Genomic DNA, 15,518 nt, shown 5'->3' on the forward strand with positions numbered 1-15,518 from the left:
AGATTGAAGATTTGGGAATGCAAAATAAGAAACATCCATGATGTTGGGTTCATTGACCCACATATCGTTAATGGACATGTGTTACAACATCACCCCGAAGACGTGGAGAAAGACCTGTACAAGTTTCTTAGAAAGCATCAACTCAAAAGTCATATTCTATTTCCTTACCATTTTGGGTGAGTGTTTCTCTCTTGTGCCCATTCTCTTTTGTTTACTCCATGCATGGTATGTCTAATCGATGAGTTATGCATGACTGTGCATGTAACGTGTCCGCAGGTTCCACTGGATTCTGCTAAATATTGAACTTCACACCTCCAGAGTTCTAATCATGGACTCTATGGATTCGGATCCAAAGCGTTGGGCCGACATGAGAAAAATGCTGCAAAAGTAATTATTTTCAATCATTTGAGCTCTATATCGATCGGTCTCTTTCGTTCATTTCCTAATATCAAGTAACTAATAACTTCCTTATTCATTTAATTTTCTTTGCCCTGTAGGGTTTGGAGACGGTTCTCAGAAGAAATTGTCGGTGAATTCAAACATGAGCTAGATTTCAGAAGGTTAGTTAATGTGGATAAGCAGCCACCGGGGACCAATCTATGTGGATACTATGTTTGTGAGAACATCCGGAGACACACCACTGAGCGGAAGGCATCGGATAGCGTGCGGAACGCGACGGATAACTTGCGGAGGAGGCTTAGTCCAGAAGCTCGCTTCCGACCAATTCAAGAAGAATTAGCAGGATTTTTCATGAGGGAAGTCATCAATCCTAAAGGAGAACACTATACCGAGGACGAAGAAATTTATATGCATACCCGAGATTGAAACTTGTACGAAGTTGTATATGGTCATCCATCCTAATTGTGTATGGAAACTTGTTCGAAGTTGTATATGGTCACCCGAGATTGAATATATATTATATATTCCTCTTGAATTCTTCTTGTTTGAAATTTCATATGCATGTATATAGTAGCGTAAAATATGTGTACTGAAACTTTATCAAAATTAAAATAAAACACAAAATATAATATAAAAGAAATAAAACACTCCAAACTAAAAAGAAACCAGGTTTAGGGGGGCTAAAACCCTAAACCTGCGGAGGAGCCCTTTAGTCCCGGTTGGCCATGAGAACCGGGACTAAAGGTCCTCCGCCCCGACGGACCACGGGCGCCCACGTGGACGGGCCTTTAGTCCCGGTCAGCCACAAGAACCGGGACTAAAGCCTTTAGTCGCTGTCCGTAAGAGGCGCGACTAAGGGGGGGGGGGTCTTTAGTCGCGCATATTTAGTCCCGGTTGCACAGCCGGGACTAAAGGCTGTTGCGAACCGGGACTAAAGGGCTTTTTTCTACCAGTGACACACACACACACGCACGCACGGGAGCCTCGAGTATGTTTTTTTTGGCTGCTAGTACTAACATGACAACATAGTTAGATGGTACAAGAGATTTAGGTAGGTTGGTGAGCACATTAGCTATATATCCATTAATTTTGTGACTAAGTAATGGTCCTCCTGGAGTATGTTTCATACCCAAGCCTTGATTTTCTTTCTGCAAAGAGGTATGCTACAGACGTGTGCTCTGCTCCGCTGTCTTAAGCTCACCATGGCCTGTACACCCAGCACCCATTTTGCCAAGTTTGTCTGTGGCTGTGTGTTCAGAACCTGTACTGAAAACCAAAAGTCCAAAACCATGCTCAACGTTCCTCATACACTATCTGGATTTGGTGCAAGGGGCGAAATGATCGAATCTTCAACAACATCACCCGCGGCCCCTCGCAGTCGCAGGTACTCTTCTAGATTGCAAATGCCATGTCATCCTTTTTTTACATTGATAGAGTAGCCTAGTACTATCTTTCTTCTCAGTAGCCTCTGTTTTCCTTTCTGATATGTCATAGCTTGTAAATCTTATCCCAACATCAACTAACACCAAACTTAAGTCAACATCTAGCAAAACAGAAAATCTCAACATCATGGTTTGTCAATTCAATGGTGTCTGCAACAGAGGAAAAAAGGGAAGTTCATGTTGCGCCAAGGCAATGTGGTGAGTCTAGCAGCGGTTCCATGCTAGCTGGGTCAAACTTGTAGTTGGCATTCCTTGTAGGATGATGGATCTGGATATAAGTCTTCCATCATGTCATCTTGAAATCGAGGTTTTATTAGTGTTTCCTTTCAAACTATTGGCACATAGATTTCCTAGGCATATTAACGTTTGATTGTGTGCTGTAGTGAAAATCCGAATAGGGTGTTTTATAACCTTCAATTTTTTTTGTTCCTAACTGTGTGCTGCACTGCCTGTCCATGAGTTTGAAAAATTCAATCTATATTTTGAATCTTGTTCTCAAGTACAGGTTATTATACTATCTTGAGGCAACTTTTCAGCACACTTCTCCATTTGAAATCAGTCATGTCATATCTTTACTAACAGGGTGTTGGAAGGTGGAATTGTGTACGGATAATAAGGTGTTGGATCGCAAAGCATTCTTTTGGTCATGCCATGTTGAATGTTTTTCATTTACCACATCAAAGACGGCGGATCTCGGCGGCATGGCACAGTGGAGATTCGGTGTCCGATGCGCGGAGATGGACTCGCGCAGGAGGAGGACGCTATTTGGCGTCATGGTGGCGTCGATGGCAGAGAGGCTTGGCAAGGTCGGTGCGTTAGTTTTTGCTCTGAAGATGGATTGGTGGAAGATGGCGGTGGCGACACATGAAAGTGCGTCAGACCGGTTTGTACCCCAAACCCAGTATGTTGCTTGGTTGGGGCCTCCGGCTTTACATGTTAGGCATTTGTGCAATGTCTGTTTGGTATTAGGCTCGGACTATCGGCACCCCTTCATCAAGTAGATAGGAGTAGCGAAAGATGTTGCTAGGATGGTGGCTTCAGACTACCTGATGTACTACTTTGTAAGGTCTATGAATAATTAATAAAATAGTTGCATGCATTGTCCAGATGCAGAGGCCGGAGGTAATCCTCGTTTTCAAAAAAATGTGGAATGTTGCCATTTAGGGCATCTCCAACGGCAACCCGCAAAGAACCTCCTGCATCTATCTGCAAACAATGGAGGGGGGGGGACCAGTCCGGGGAGGCAGCCATCCAACAGTAGCTGCATACATTTTCACAACAACTCAAACCAACCGGACGAAATTCATGCAAACACGGCCGGATTTCGTGCAAACTCGACCAGATTTCATACAAACATGACGGATTTCATACAAACTAGACGCAAACGGTTACATTTTGGAAATATTTTAATTTAAAATTTAAAACTATGTGCACGTACAGTCGCGCGGAGCTCCACTCCCACAACATGAATACACTACACTAGTCTATGACCGGCCGTGGCGGATCCTTTTGTCATCGGACTGCCGGGAGTCCTGGAGGCATTTCTCCCCCGTATATTCCCTATGTCTGGCTACGCCGCTCATCGGAGTGTGGCGAAGAGGGTGCTTCAGCCGGAGGGGAAGGGTGCTTCCGTGGACACCCAAACCAGTGTGGTCAAAGATAAAGAAGAAACCGGGCACGTCACCGGCTGTACAAGACGACGATGCGCTGGCGGTGGCCTTCCTCGGACCCAAGCGGCGGCGGCCTCCCGTGTTCTCCTTTCCCTCGAAGTTGTCAGCGGACGTGGACGCGGATGCGCTGGCCACCGGCTCGTCGATCTCGCTCCGCGCACCCGCCTTCTTCTCTGTCTGCATGGCGCGGCTACGCACGCGCCGACGGTGGATGGCGCGGTCGTAGGCATTGGAGGGATGGTACGACGTGACGTCGTCCATGCCTATGCCGCCGTGCTCCCCTCCGTGCCAGCCTAGAGCAACTCGCCACTCCTCCACGAGCTGGCTTGCAGGAGCGAGTTGCTGAACCACGCGCCGGATTGGGGCGGCAACTTGCTCCGGCGGTCTAGGAGAGGTGGGTGGAGCAGCGAGCTGCCTCGTTCGTATCCGCCAGGCTTGGCCGGCCACCATGCCGGCTTTTATGCCGGAGAACTCCTCTTCCTGCCCATTGGATGCCATCAAAATGGTGGAGAAAATGGTGAAGTAGGAGATGGGGGAGCGACAGGGAATTGTTATTCTTGCTCGGCGCATGCCGTTGTTTAAAAAGGAGGCGGTTGGGAGGAGCTCGGCTTTAATGCCGGCCCGCTCTTGAACGGACGTGTGGCTGGAGCAGGTTTTCTCGGCTTCCATGCGGGGGTAATGGGGGTGTATGAATGCGGTGAGGAGGCGTGTTCAGACGGGCGCGCAAAGGGCGGTGCCCTCAGCCGGCGCGCCACTTCAATGGTGGAGGCAGTGAGAGGCCGCGTCCTCCCTGGGCCATCTTCAATGCGGAGCGGCGCTCTACAACGGCATGAATGCGGGCAGGTGGCGACGGGCAGGAGCGCGCACGGGCGGGGGGGGGGGGGGGGTTCTTGGGTGGGCTAGAGCGGTTAGAAGTGGGCTTGGGAGTGGCCCGGACACCGGCAAACCTCCCCCACTTTTGACTCCAGTTTGCAAGAGAAATCGCGTCCGGACCGCTCCGTGGACCAATACAAGTCGGCATTGGATGGCTTCCGCCGTCCAGACACCCTAGTCAGGTTTGCGGGTCCGCAAGGAAATTGGAGGTTCTGTGTCTCTGATGAAACTAGTAGGGTCATGTAGGTTTCGTAGGAGTTTTAACATCTGAGGATCAGCAAACTACATGCTCCTACGTTGTACTTAGTATTCCTACGTTGTATTGCTGTACAAAAACCAAAAAGTTTACAGTTGTACTAGATTGTTACGGTTGTGGTCATGCTTGGTGAGACCACACTTGCGCCATTCTCTCTGCTTGGCTTGTTCGCTTCCGGCCCAACCCGGCCCATTCATCTCTCTGTCCCTGTCCGTTCGTCTCGCCTCGAGCGCCGACCCCGAAGGCAGATCGCCCGCTCCGCTCCCAATCTCCACTGCCTCCACCCGCTTCGCTTGCTTTCTGTACAGTACCCATCCCCACCCGCCGTTGCTCAAGAGCGGCGCAGCGATTCCGGCGACTAGACATGCGGCGGCCTTCGGCGAGGTAGTCCCAAGTCCCGTTTCCCCCCTTTGCTTTCCTTGTGTACCCTAGCTCTAGGTCTTGGTGAGGTCAACATGGATTGCAGTTCAGGGGGTTGAGGAGGAAGTGGGGGAGAAATCGATCTGCACCATTTTCAGTATCTGCGTGGAATGAAGTTGGGTAGTTTGGGCTGATCTGTACTGTTATCTTATCTACCCCGGGAGTCTTCCAGAGTTTCGGCTGCTGCCTTCCCTCCTCAGCAATACTTTGACTTGGGATGAGTCGATGTCTTACGTGCTCCGTCGAGATGATGAGTTTCCATACGCCTCCCATTCTTATTTCATAATGGGTTGCATCGATCCAACCCATGATTTATTTCACCGCCTTCTCCCGCTCGGGATAACATTGTTAGGGACTACAAGAAGTAGAATACATATACACGGCATCCCCCTTTTGTAATTGTTGGTGAGCACATTAGTTATCCTTCCATTAATTTTGCGAGAGTCCTTGAATTTGCTTCGTACCCATGCCTTAACTGCCCTTTCTCAAAACAGGTTTCACTACATGTATGTACTCTGCTCCATTGTCTCTGGCTAACCCTGTCCTCTAACCTGAACACTGATTTGCTAAGCTTGTGGGAGACCGTGTGTTCAGAGCCTGTACTGAAAACCAGAACCATGCTTAATGTTATAGCCTCGTACCCAAAGTTTTAAATAGCACGCTAAGCCTTTTAGCGGCGGGCCTCTTCTAAATGCTATAGCGGTGCTATAGAGAGCTATTTAAAACGTTTGCTCATGTGTTTGGACAAAAGACTCTTAGCGCAGGACCTCTTTTAAATGCTATAGCGGGCTATTTAAAACCATGCTCGTACCTCATCTGAAATTTGTGCAAGGAGCGAACTGCTCCGATCTTCAGCGACACCACCTCTCGCCCCTTGCATTTGCAGCTTGCCTTGAAGATTGCAAATGACATGCCACACATGTTTGCCTTGACAGAATAGCCTACGCGTACTGCTATCTTTCTTCTCTGTAGTCTAATTTCTACTAGTTCTCTGCTAGGTTGTAAATCTTATCGGTGTTTCAATTGACTTCAAAGTGAAATCAACATACCAATGGAATATCCCAACATCACAGTGCTTCAATTCGATGGTTTCCTCATCAGAAGAAAATAAAGAAGGTTGTGCCGGACCAAGGTGCTGTGCTGTGGTGGGTCTTGCTGCAGAACCGCCACAACAAGTGACAAATGATGGTTGTCGTTGACCTCATTTAGAAATAAGTGGCAGATATGAACATTTTTAAGCTCATGACGTGTTAGTGAGTTTGTTAAGATGGATGTGGTACTGTGATATTAGTGTGTTAAGTGGAGCAAATGTGAAACTTTGTCATTTTTTCTTATAATGGATTAAGCCTGGTTCAGTCAGATTATAAACTTTTGTCAGTTTACTCTTTGTAAATCATGTGTACAAATTCGAGCATAATAAATTCATGTGAACAAAAATCTATATCAGTAGCGAGCGCTATTCTTTGCCCGTCACAACTACGTTATGCTGCACTGGCGGGCGGCGAGGCATGCATGCCCGCCACTGCAGAGATTCTACCAGTGGCTGGCGAGCGCCCGCCACTGATGCCATTATAGCAGTGGCGGGAGGTCAGCGATGGGCGCCCCTAAGAGCCTTGCCCGCCACTGCTGGGCTTTTACCATCCGTCACTCCTAGGCATTCCTGCAGTAGTGTGATGCTATTCACATCTAAAGCTGGAAAGAACCATGAGGAGTCGTATTATTTGTGGGTTTCTTCTACTTCGTTGTTATGTCCAAGCTGCTAATGAGGTGAGCATTTGTTGCATCTGGCATCATACTTACAACCAGCAGATTCTTTTTATGTACAAAGAACAGATTCTTGTTATGTACAACTTATGATTTTCCAGATATCAGCTAATGGGGTCAGCATTCGTTGCATCTGGGATCGTATTGTTTGTGGGTTTCTCCTATGCCGTCGTTGTGTCCAAGCTGCTTCCACCATATGAGAACCAACTTATGTCTGCTATCCAAAATGATAGGTAGGGAATCCAAATCAGAACGCATGATCATCAAATTGCTTTTTTCCCGTCTGCAGGTGATTCTTGATTATGAACATTTTACTTAGTTACTAGAAACCATATAATATAATATCTAGATATTGTACTTGTCTATGTAGGACCAAATTCCTGTTAGCTAAGTGAAATCCAGTAAGAAGTTACTATCATTTACTTTGATATTTCACATAACAGGTACTACTGCCTACTTGTGCCCTTGACACATCCTATGATAATTGTGGCTGTCTATCTGCATTGGCTAAGTATAGAAATGTTCAAGCATGCCTGAAGAACTACACATCAGTTTTACAGAAGAAGCCTGCAGTGTTGCTCAAATGGAAAATCCATGGGGATCATGAGCACAATTCAACTGTTATAAAAATTCTGAACTCAGCGGTGGTCATTAGTCTTCTGCAATCCACAAATTCTTTTGTAACGTATGAAGTTCCGTCAATTTTCAAGAATTGAATAGATTGATGTCAACTTACCAAATTGACCCCACTGTGTTGCGGCTAGGTATTAAAACAAGTACATTATGTTAAGAAAATGTATATGTATTCGTGCAATTCTTGAGATGGAAAATCACTGGTAGAAAAAGAGGCTTCCATACGCCCCCATTAGTCCCCAAAACAATCGAACCGCGACCAAAGGGGTCTTTAGTCGCGGTTCGGGAGGAGACCCGCGACCAACTATCTGGGCCCAGCGCGCTCGGTCGACAGCTGGCGGACGGGAGGGGCTTTAGTCCCGGTTGGCCTGGCCAACCGGGACTAAAGGCCTTCGGGGACCTTTAGTCGCGGTTGGCCAGGCCAACCGGGACTAAAGGCCCATCCAGCTGGCGGACGGGAGGGGCTTTAGTCCCGGTTGGCCTGGCCAACCGCGACTAAAGGTCCCCGAAGGCCTTTAGTTGCGGTTGGCCAGGCCAACCGGGACTAAAGGCCCATCCCTATATATAGGACTCAGCTCACTTCACTTCACTCAGCTCACTTCACAATTTTCAGAAGGGGGTGGTGGGTTTGCTTTTGGTTCCTCCTATGCACACAAGGTGTTTGATGAAATGCCTGAGAGCCTGAAACAAACATGATATGAAGTGTCCGAGCCACACTTGAGCTTTCTCATTTATTTTTCCTCCGCGATCGCGGTTAGCAACTTGAACCTTTCATGTGTCATTGATAAAATATGCATGTGTGTAGTTCATTGTTTAATTTGTATTATTTCTAGCTAGTTAGTTTAACAAATGCATGATGGTTAATTATATACTTTATATAATAATAATGCAGATGAATCGGCAATGGATGTACGGTCCCCGACTCTCCGGCGAGTTCACTACGGGTTTGAAAGATTTCCTCGTAGTGGCAAATGCGAACAAGCAGCAAGGTTTTATTATCTGTCCATGTGCTGTCTGTAAGAATCAGAAGGGTTACTCCTCCTCAAGAGACGTTCACATGCACCTGCTTCGGCACGGTTTCATGCCAAGCTATAATTGTTGGACCAAGCATGGAGAAAGAGGGGTTAGAATGGAAGAAGATGAAGAAGGGGATGATATCGATGACAACTATCATGATCATTTCGGTGATACTTTCATGGAGGATGATGCTGAAGGTGGGGAAGGGTTAGGTGAAGGTGAAGAAGAGGCACATGATGAGCCTGCTGATGATCTTGGTCGGACCATTGCTGATGCACGGAGACGCTGCGAAACTGACAAGGAGAGGGAGAATTTGGATCGCATGTTAGAGGATCACAAAAAGTCGTTGTATCCAGGATGCGATAATAGTCTGAAAAAGCTGGGATGCACACTGGATTTGCTAAAATGGAAGGCACAAGAAGGTGTAGGTGACTCATCATTTGAAAATTTGCTGAAAATGTTGAAGAATATGTTTCCGAAGAATAACGAGTTGCCCGCCAGTACGTACGAAGCAAAGAAGGTTGTCTGCCCTCTAGGTTTAGAGGTTCTGAAGATACATGCATGCATTAACGACTGCATCCTCTACCGCGGTGAATACGAGAATTTGAATGAATGCCCTGTATGCACTGCATTGCGTTATAAGATCAGAGGCGATGACCCTGGTGACGATGTTGAGGGCGAGAAACCCAGGAAGAGGGTTCCCGCCAAGGTGATGTGGTATGCTCCTATAATACCACGGTTGAAACGTCTGTTCATGAACAAAAAGCATGCCAAGTCGTTGCGATGGCACAAAGAGGACCGTAAGTCCGACGGGGAGTTGAGACACACCGCTGATGGAACGCAATGGAGAAAGATCGACAGAGTGTTGAAAGATTTTGCAGCTGACGCAAGGAACATAAGATTTGGTCTAAATACTGATGGCATTAATCCTTTTGGCGAGCAGAGCTCCAGCCATAGCACCTGGCCCGTGACTCTATGCATCTACAACCTTCCTCCTTGGTTGTGCATGAAGCGGAAGTTCATTATGATGCCAATTCTCATCCAAAGCCCTAAGCAACCCGGCAACGACATCGATGTGTACCTAAGGCCATTAGTTGAAGAACTTTTACAGTTGTGGGCCAGACCTGGTGTACGTGTCTGGGATGAGCACAAAGGAGAGGAATTTGACCTACGAGCGTTGCTTTTTGTAACCATCAACGATTGGCCTGCTCTCAGTAACCTTTCGGGACAGACAAATAAGGGATACAATGCATGCATGCACTGCTTACATGAGACTGAAAGTGTACGTTTGGTTAATTGTAAGAAGAACGTGTACCTGGGTCATCGTCGATTTCTTCCCCGAAATCATAACGTAAGAAAGAAAGCAAGCATTTCAACGGCAAGGCAGATCACCGGCCGAAGCCTGCGGAACGTACTGGTGCTGAGATATTTGATATGGTCAAGGATTTGAAAGTCATCTTTGGAAAGGGTCCTGGCGGACAATCAGTTCCGCGGGGAGTTGACGGGCACGCACCCATGTTGAAGAAGAAATCTATATTTTGGGAGCTAGAATATTGGAAAGTCCTAGATGTCCGCTCTGCAATCGACGTGATGCATGTTACGAAGAATATTTGCGTGAACCTGCTAAGCTTCTTGGGCGTGTATGGGAAGACAAATGATACAAAGGAAGCACGGCAGGACCAGCAACTTTTGAAAGACCCAGATGACCGGCATCCGGAATGGTTTCAAGGTCGTGCCAGCTACGCTCTTACCAAAGAAGAGAAGGTCATTTTTTTTGAATGCCTGAGCAGTATGAAGGTCCCGTCTGGCTTCTCGTCGAATATAAAGGGAATAATAAACATGGCAGAGAAAAAGTTCCAAAACCTGAAGTCTCACGACTGCCACGTGATTATGACGCAATTGCTTCCGATTTCTTTGAGGGGGCTCCTACCGGAAAATGTTCGAGTAGCCATTGTGAAGCTATGTGCATTCCTCAATGCAATCTCTCAGAAGGTAATCAATCCAGAAGATCTACCACAGTTACAGAACGATGTGGTCCAATGCCTTATCAGTTTCGAGTTGGTGTTCCCACCATCCTTCTTCGATATTATGACGCACCTCCTGGTCCACCTAGTCGAAGAGATTTCCATTCTCGGTCCTGTATTTCTACACAATATGTTCCCCTTTGAGAGGTTCATGGGAGTATTAAAGAAATATGTTCGTAACCGTGCTAGGCCAGAAGGAAGCATCGTCAAGGGCTATGGAAATGAGGAGGTAATTGAGTTCTGTATTGACTATGTTCCTGACCTTAAGCCGATTGGTATTCCTCAATCGCGGCACGAGGGGAGACTAAGTGGAAAAGGCAAGATCGGAAGGGAATCCACGATATGTATGGACGGTCATTCTATGACTGAAGCACACCACACAGTTCTGCAAAATTCCAGCTTGGTGGCTCCGTACTTCGAGCAACACAAGAATATTTTACGCTCGGACAACCCGGGGAAGCCTGAATCCTGGATTAGAAAGGCCCACATGGAGACTTTCGGCAGTTGGTTGCGAAAACATTTAATGAATGGCAATGATGTTGGAGATCAGCTGTACATGTTGGCCAAGAAACCATCTTCGACTATAACGACCTTCCAAGGGTACGAGATAAATGGGAATACATTTTACACCATCGCCCAAGATAAAAAGAGCACCAACCAAAACAGTGGTGTCCGCTTTGATGCAGCAACCGAGAATGGGCAAAAGGTCACATATTACGGTTACATAGAGGAGATATGGGAACTTGACTATGGACCCTCCTTTAAGGTCCCTTTGTTCCGGTGCAAATGGTTCAAGCTAACAGGAGGTGGGGTAAAGGTGGACGAGCAATACGGAATGACAATGGTGGATTTCAACAATCTTGGTTACCTTGACGAACCATTCGTCCTTGCCAAGGATGTCGCTCAGGTTTTTTATTTGAAGGACATGAGTAGCAAACCGAGGAAACGGAAAGATAAGAAAACGATCAGTACATCATGCGATGATCCAAAGCGCCACATTGTTCTTTCAGGGAAAAGAAACATCGTGGGAGTGGAGGACAAGACAGACATGTCAGAAGATTATAATATGTTTGGTGAAATTCCGCCCTTCAAAGTGAACACTGACCCAAGCATTAAGTTAAATGATGAGGATGCTCCATGGATACGGCACAATCGTAAGCAAGCAGGGACACAAGGGAAGAATTGATGTGTAATAATTTATTGTACCAAACTTTGTATTTGGTCGATGAACTGAATGATGTATCAAACCTTTTATCAAACCTTCAAGGGATTTTAAAATGAATTAGTTTTATTTTTCTGATTTTTTTGATATATAATTGTATTTTTAAGATTTTAAAATGAATTAGTTTTATTTTTCTGATTTTAAAAGGAAAAAGGAAGAAGAAGAAAGAAGGAAAAAGGAAGAAAAAACAGAAGAAAAAAGGAAAAACAGAAGAAAAAAACAAACAGAAGAAAAACATAAGAAAAAAACAGAAGAAAAAAACAAATAGAAGAAAAAAACAGAAGAAAAAAGGAAAAAGGAAAAAAGGAAGAAAAAAACAGAAGAAAAAAGGAAAAACAGAAGAAAAAAACAAACAGAAGAAAAACATAAGAAAAAAAACAGATGAAAAAACAAACAGAAGAAAAAACAGAAGAAAAATGGAAGAAAAAAAAGAAGAAAAACAAAACAAAATAAATAAAGCAAAAAAGAAAACAAAAAAAGGCAAAAAATAAAAAATATGCCACCTACTAGGCCACCACGGCCTGAATACGACTAGAAACCCATTAATGGGCCAGGATTCAGGCCCGCAGAAGGCCCAGTAGGCCCACAGGCACATAGTGACAGAATAGGCCCGTAAGCCTGCATTTGAGAGGAGCTCGAAGTGGTGAGCGCAGCCGCGCTTATAAACCACTGTCGAAGCCTCTCGGCTAGCGAGGTGGGACTACACATCCCACCGCACCGCGCCAGTTCCAGCACAGACCCTTTAGTCCCGGTTGGGGAGGAGGACCGCGACTAAAGGGTACCCTTTAGTCGCGGTTGTTGTCCCCAACCGCGACTAAAGGGTCTTTCTGCGCGGGAACTAAAGCGGCGCCAAAACCCTTTAGTCCCGGTTGGGGAGGCGGACCGCGACTAAAGGGTACCCTTTAGTCGCGGTTGGTGTGGCCAGCCGCGACTAAAGGGTACCTTTAGTCGCGGTCCGCCTCCCCAACCGCGACTAAAGGTGCGTCTATAAATACTGCACTTAGCAGTTTCGCCACTTCCCATTCTCCTCTCTCTCGACGCCGAAGCGCTGCCCCGACGCCGATCGACGCCGAAGCCCTGCCCCGACGCCGACGCCGACGCCGAAGCCCTGCGCGCCGCCGCCCCCGTCCCCAGTGAGCGCCGCCTCCGCCCGTGCCCTGCCCTTGCCCGCCGCCCGTGCCCTGCGCCCTTGCCCGCCGCCCGCCGCCCGCCGCCCGACGCCCTGCCGCCCGCCGCTCGACGCCCTGCCGCCCGCCGCCCGACGCCTTGCCGCCCGCCGCCCGCTGGCCCTGCCTGCCGTCCTCCGCGCGTCGGCAGAAGAAGAAGAAGGAAGAAGAAAAAGGAAGAAGAAGAAGAAGCAGAAAGAAAAAGGAAAAAGGAAGAAGAAGAAAGAAGGAAGAAGAAAACAAAAGAAAAACAGAAGAAAAACAAGAAAAAGGAAGAAAAAAGGAAAAAGGAAGAAAAAAAAGAAAAAGGAAGAAAACAACAGAAGAAAAACAAAGGAAGAAGAAAGAAAAAAGAAGAAAAAAAAACAAACAGAAGAAAAAAACAAAAGAAAACAAAAAAAGGAAGAAGAAAAAAAGAAAGAAGAAAAAAGAAAGAAGAAAAACAAAGGAGGAAGAAAAAAAAAGGAAGAAGAAAAACAAAGGAAGAAGAAAAAAAGAAAGAAGAAAAAAATAGGAAGAAGAAAAAAAGAAAGAAGAAAGAAAGAAGAAAAAGGAAGAAGAAAAAAAGGAAGAAGAAAAAGGAAGAAGAAAAAGGAAGAAGAAAAAAATGAAAACCAAATGAAAACCAAAAGAAAGAAGAAAGAAAAAGGAAGAAGAAAAAAAGAAGAAGAAAGGAAGAAGAAAGGAAGAAGAAGAAAGAAAGAAAAAAGAAAAAGGAAGAAGAAGAAAGAAAGAAGAAAGGAAGAAGAAGAAAGGAAGAAGAAGAAAGGAAAAAGGAAGAAGAAGAAAGGAAGAAGAAGAAAGAGGAAGAAGAAAGGAAGAAGAAGAAAGAAAGAAGAAAGAGGAAGAAGAAAGGAAGAAGAAGAAAAAAAAAGAATTTTTACTTAAAGAATCTTATTTTTTAATTCCTCCTCCTCTATGTCCCCTTAATCTTATTTTTTAATTCCTTTATACTTAAAGAATTTTTACTACATGCAGGAGTGACATATGGCGGACGATAGAACCGAGCCGCTTAGGGATCCGGAGGCTGAACGTTATTTAATGGGCATCATCAACAACGAGATTCCTTATGTGCCGGGCTCAGAATATGAGCAACAAGAGGATGTAGTCTCTTCTTATCTGAACCTTGATGGTGGAACAGAGATTGTCGATGATCAAGAAGGTGAAGGAACGGACATTGTCGACGGAGGTCAACCGTCAACAACCGACGATCTCGAATTGCAAGTAGCAACCACCTCCGGCGAGGTATATATATACATTGAGCCTCTCGTGATACAAATTTACTGAAATGTGAATACATATGTATTAACGCGCGCGACTCTCTTTCTTTTTTTAGCCCTCCGGATCGAGTACGACAAAGCGTGGCAAATCCAAGGCGATGAAAACAGGAGAAACATATGCCATTGAGTTTGTTAGTGAAACCGGCAAGCCCCTACAGCACACCTCAAAGTTTATCAACCAATGCGGAGTCGTTGTTAGAGACAACGTCCCGATCACCGTCCAGGAATGGAAGGAGCCAAAGAAGGCACGTCTTGGTTTCAGTTTTGTCGACAAGAGAACGAAAAGGATTGCTGGAGAAAGCTTATGGAACATTTCATTCTACCTCCGGAATACAACAAAGTCGATGAATTCGGTAACGAGGTTCCGGGTGGACGTCAGAGGAGGAGGCTAGTTAAAGAGTTCGCTCTTCAGAAGATGGGCGAAGCATTCCGGAACTTCAAGAAAAATTTAACCCGTGACTATGTCAACAAGGGCAAGACTCCAGATTGCAATGGACAACATGAGAAACTGAAAGATGATTGGCCAGAATTTGTGAGGCAAAAGCAATCGGAGCATTTCAAGGAAATATCAAAAAAAAAAGGATAATGCGAGTAAGAAAAAGTTCCATCATATTATGGGGCCAGGAGGATACCGCCTTTCGGAGCCTAGGTGGCAGAAGATGGAGGAGGACCTGAGGGTGCGAGGAATCCCTCTAGGTACAGAGGGATGGGACCCAAGGGCCAAAAGCTGGTGGTACGGGCATGGGGGATCGCTAGACCCGGAGACAGGGGTGTGTGTTCACCGGCAGAGACAGTTTGCTCCCACCCAAGCCCTTATTGACGCAATGACCCAAGCTCAAGAGGGCTTGATCAAGTTCAACAGAGAGAAAGACGCACTGACAACAGCCCTCGGGAATGATGAACACGGAGGACGTGTACGAGGCAAAGGCAAAGTTCCGTGGAAAGTAGGGTTTTCCCAGGACAATGACCCGTACTGTTACAGAAGCCGTAAGAGAAAGACGGACCGGGATGCAGATCTTATGACGAAGTTTGCATCGGAACTCCATGAGTTGAAGCAGACCGTGCATGAACTAGTGAAAGAAAAATCGGCTGCAGGGCCGCATGAAGATCATGAAGCGGATCGCGGAAGCCAGCAGCGGAGAAGCAGCGTGGCTTCCACGGATGCCCCGCCTGGTGCTAGTGCACCGATGATCGAGATTCGTGCACCGGAGCCTCACTACCCCGTGGATGATGTAAAGGAGATGAAAGAATGTGATCTGCATTATCCCGTGGGGAACGTTTCCATGAAGGTAGCTAGCGGCAGTGCTTTACCCTGTACACCTGGAGCACTCCACCACAACAACCCTATTGCA

The 15,518-nt window shown here is 46.3% G+C and overlaps 2 long non-coding RNA genes across 2 annotated transcripts; both read left to right on the forward strand.

The window, feature by feature from the left end:
• The first annotated feature begins 8 nt into the window (after positions 1 to 8).
• On the forward strand, positions 9 to 1,050 carry LOC141021070 (uncharacterized). Its single transcript, XR_012181076.1, has 3 exons — positions 9 to 176; positions 277 to 387; positions 498 to 1,050. It is a non-coding gene; the product is annotated as an uncharacterized lncRNA (long non-coding RNA).
• Positions 1,051 to 4,865: 3,815 nt separating this feature from the next.
• LOC120976243 (uncharacterized) lies at positions 4,866 to 6,428 on the forward strand. Its single transcript, XR_005771494.3, has 2 exons — positions 4,866 to 5,024; positions 6,059 to 6,428. It is a non-coding gene; the product is annotated as an uncharacterized lncRNA (long non-coding RNA).
• The last annotated feature ends 9,090 nt before the right edge of the window (positions 6,429 to 15,518 follow it).

This window comes from Aegilops tauschii, chromosome 3 (genome assembly GCF_002575655.3).
Source record: "Aegilops tauschii subsp. strangulata cultivar AL8/78 chromosome 3, Aet v6.0, whole genome shotgun sequence".
Taxonomy (NCBI): Eukaryota; Viridiplantae; Streptophyta; class Magnoliopsida; order Poales; family Poaceae; genus Aegilops; species Aegilops tauschii.